Source organism: Xyrauchen texanus, chromosome 5 (assembly GCF_025860055.1).
Source record: "Xyrauchen texanus isolate HMW12.3.18 chromosome 5, RBS_HiC_50CHRs, whole genome shotgun sequence".
NCBI classification, from domain to species: domain Eukaryota; kingdom Metazoa; phylum Chordata; class Actinopteri; order Cypriniformes; family Catostomidae; genus Xyrauchen; species Xyrauchen texanus.
In genome coordinates this window covers 12,527,261-12,531,897 of record NC_068280.1, presented here as the reverse complement: position 1 = coordinate 12,531,897, position 4,637 = coordinate 12,527,261, and positions in this window count along the sequence as shown.

Sequence of the window (4,637 nt, the reverse complement as noted above, 5' to 3'; positions counted from 1 at the left end):
AAAATATAAGTAACTGTATTCCACTACAGTTACAATTTAAATAATTTTTAATTACAATACAGTTACATTCAAAAAGTATTTTCATTACTGACGAGATTACTTTGCATTTTATTGTCATTTGTTTCATTTAATATTTAGTCCTTTCAGATGAAAAACATTTATACATATAAATGATGCAATCCAAAGTGCATTTGATCAGCGATGAAACACTTTCTTATGATGTGTTCATATATGAGCAGACAGAGAAGTAAGTTTGAAGTAAGTTTGGAGCAGAAGAAATAGAAATAAACCTTGTTCTTGATAATCAATGTTCAATGTTATTGATAATAATTTTTGTATTTGATACGTCCTGAGGGACGTATATTATATCTTTGTGATAGTGATATTTTTAATGTGGTTTATTGAGTGTTGTGTCTCCCTGTGTATTTCCTTGTCACTTTCGCTCTCCATTAAAGCAGGATAATGAGGCCCACCTGTTGCTCATCACCCATGATTGGCTCAGCCCAGGAATGGAGAGTATCTCACCAGGTAGAGAGGGACACACAGAGAATATTTTCCTCCTGCACTAGTCATTCCATCTCTTGGTCCCAGCTTTGCAATTGTTGTATGCTAATGTGAGTAAGACAACAGTCTTGTCAGTTGTCTTTAAGTGCGAGTTGATAAACAGAATTGTCATTTGCAGTCGTTTACGGTTTATATTCCTTTGGTAATGCCTTACAGTTGAATGTGCAACTTCTACAAGTTTATTACCCCAGTTTTACCTTAATTTGAATCGATTTAAGTTGTTTGTGTTGTGGGGTTATTTAGTTGAGAGGTGGATGCCATTTACTTTGAAGTATTCTGTTTTCTCTTGGTTGATTATAGAGAGGGATTTAGGGAAGTGATTTGTGTTTTCTTTTCCTTTTTGATAGGCAAGTCACTCGCTAAACCCCTTTAAGAAGAATGTCTTTTTGTTTGTTATTTTGGCCAGTTCCACTCCTGAAGTTTTCCATTTATCCCACTGATTTCTTTAATAAATTTGTTAAATATAGTGCTTCCTTGTTATGGGAAGGTGTGTAACAAATGTTTTTGGAGAGAGTGCAAAGGTGATCCTGCCTCCAGGTCCCAGAGTAACCACAGAACACAACAACACGTGATATAGTAAAAATATAACAAATAACCTCTTGCAACAGCACGGCCCCAGCGCCTGTAGCGCTTGCATCTATTTGCAGTTTAAACGGCAATTCATAATTGGGAGCAGAAAGCACAGGAGCGTTACAAAGCAGATCTTTTGAAGCTTCAAATGCCCTGGTACATTCATCACTCCATGTGAAACTTTTGTTGTAACTCAGTAGGTCAGTAAGGGGGGAGACTACCACAGAGAAGTTTTTGCAAAAACCTCTGTAGTACCCAGTCATTCCCAGGAATCGACGTAACTCACGCTTATTATGTGGGTTCGGGAACATAAGGATGGCACCTACCTTGGCAGCAACAGGTTTCACACACCCCTGACCAACTTACTTGCCCAGATTTGGGACTACAGCCTTACCGAACTCACACTTAGTGAGATTCAGAGTTAGCGAGGCTTCAGCCAAGCGGCTAAATACTAACCTAAGGCTTTGTACATGTTCATTCCACTTTTTTGAATAGATGACTACATCATCTAAATACATTTAAAAATGTTGCACCCCGGCCAGGACTTTTTGCATAAGTCACTGAAACGTTGTGGGTACCCGAGAGCGAGTACCTTATACTGCATGAAGTGATCGGGTGTTACAAACACAGAAATTTCAGAAGCACGGCAGGTAAGAGGCACTTGCCAATATCCTTTAAGAAGGTCAAGCTTTGTAACAAACCTTGAGGATCCTACCCTATCAATACAATCCTCCATCCTTGGCAAGGGAAACGAATCTAGTTATTTTATTTACCTTACGGTAATCAGTACAGAAATGAAAAGAGGAGTCTGGTTTGGGAATAAGCAGACAGGGGAACTCCACAGGCTTTTGCTAGGCACTGCAAGGTCATGATGCAACATGTATTTAACTTCTTCTTTCATAACTTCTCTCTTTCTGAGATTCACTCTGTAGGGGTGCTGTTTTATTGGAGTACACTCACCTACAACAATATCATGAAACAACACGGTGGTCCTACCTGGCACACCGAAAACAGAGAGGGGTACGTGTGCATTAAACTAATCACCTACTCTCGCTGACTGTCAGATAAGTGAGAAAGATAAGATTAATATGTATTGATACCCTGATTTAGACTTAGGCAACGGTCCCACACAGTCTAGAATTAACCTTTCAAATGGTTCATTCATTACCGGTATAGGTTGTAAAGGGGCAACTGGACACTTTTGATTTGGTTTAGCTGCTAGATAACATACCGCACAAGTTCTACAGAACTCTGAAACAGATGATTTGAAACTGGTCCAGAAGACTTTAAGAAATAACTCTGGTTCTATTGATGACTTACCAGAGCCAGAAAGCACTTCAGTTTCTATCGTTAACTTACACTAAGAGGTTCAGACGGGATGCTTAAAAACATGTCAGAGAGGTCAACAACATCTCCACACTTCAAAGACTGTACACGTGTCACGGCACATGCAGGGAATGCTAAAGGAAACTGATGCAATTGTACGGTTCGTCTGCATCAAGCTCACTTGTTACTATTGGTCGGGGGAAAACCTTGCCACCTGCACGATCATTACCTAATATAAGGCCAACACCATTAATAGGTAACTGTGAACGCAATCTAAGCTTAACTGGACCAGTCACAAGGTCCGAATTTAGATTAATGTTATGAAGTGGTACACTATCACATCCCATTTCAATTCCACGTATCAAAACATTGGTGACAGTGTATGATTTTGTAGAAAAGGGCAGCAGTTCCTCTAAAATGAAGGACTGAGCTGAACCAGTGTCTCTAAGAATTAAGACAGGTCTGTGATAAGTGTCAGAAAAGGAAACCGTTCCAGACAGGAGAAAAGGCTGCATTGATGCACCCTCTACCCCACATAAACTAGGCACAGTCTGGACAAGCGCAACTTTCGTAGTTTTCGCATCAGCACCTTTCCGTTTCCAAGCCTGACACTCAGCAATCAGATGATCCGGTTCGAGGCAGTAAAAACAGACACGTCTGTCTCTTCCACATGTCTCTTAACTGTCTGAATGAACATTGTCTTTTGACACACGTGAAAACGCACGCTTCGCATCTCGTGTCACATTGTTTTTATTTGAAAATGACGCATTTGATGGCCGGACAGACAGAAATACATTTCGGTGTGTCAAGACAAATTCATCTGCCAACAGATCGATCCTGCATTAGCCATTAGTTTAAAGATGGACCTCTCGATTAAACAGCAGGAGAATGAAAATGTATGCTTAAAATTAAGAGTTGTGGAGGTGGAAGCAGATCGAGACATTAAACTCAGCAGTATAAAGTTGCGAACTGAGGAGATGAGCAGGAAACCCGTTCCTGCTCCGCGCTCTAGGCTCTCCTCTGTCGCTGTTTCTCCCTCCACACCTAGACCTGTTACTTCGAATGTAGAGAGAGAAAATCATGAATTCGATGTTAGTAAGTATATCAAGCTTGTGCCTCCCTTTCGAGAATCAGAGGTTGATGCTTACTTCGTTGCTTTCGAGCCTGTGGCGGGTAAGCTTAGATGGCCGAGGGATATGTGGGCATTGCTGCTGTAATGCAGTTTCACAGACCCACTCCTGTGCTTTCTGCTCCTACTTATAAATTGCTGTTTAAACGGCAAATAGATGCAAGCGTTACAGGCGCTGGGGCCATGTTGTTGCAAGAGGACTGTCAAGGTGTTGATCATCCAATCTCCTACTTCTCTAAGAAGTTCACTAAATGTCAACAGCTCTATAGTACCATCGAAAAAGAGGCTCTTCTGTTGGCGTTGCAGCATTTTGAGGTGTATGTGGGAGGTAGCTCTGTTCCCATGATGTGATTTATACAGACCATGACCCCTTAATATTTTTATCCCAGATGTCTAACTCAAACCAACGGTTGATTTGTTGGGCACTTATTGTTCAGGAGTATGACCTCAACATCTGTCATATTAAAGGTTCCTAAAATGTGATTGCTGATGCGCTTTCCAGAGTAGACCATGTTGAAAGATAAGGTGGTATATATCTGCACATATTTTCTTTTACACTTTGTGGTACATTTGTACTAGTAAAATGTACAACCTATGGTTGTAAACTTAATGGTGGGGGCGTTACGTCCTGAGGGATGTATATTCTATCATTGAGAGAGTGATATTTTTAATGTGGTTTATTGTGTGTTGTGTCTCCCTGTGTATTTCCTTGTCACTTTCGCTCTCCATTTAAGCAGGATAATGAGGCCCACCTGTTGTTCATCACCCATGATTGGCTCAGCCCAGGAATGGAGAGTATAAGAGGCCCACAACTCTCCTCACCAGGGAGAGAGACACACACAGAGAATATTTTCCTCCTGCACTAGTCATGCCATCTCTTGGTCCCAGCTTTGCAATTGTTGTATGCTCATGTGAGTAAGACAACAGTCTTGTCAGTTGTCTTTAAGTGCGACTTGATAAACAGAATTGTCATTTGCAGTTGTTTATATTCCTTTGGTAATGCCTTCTAGTTTATTACCCCAGTTTTACCTTAATTTGAATCTATTTA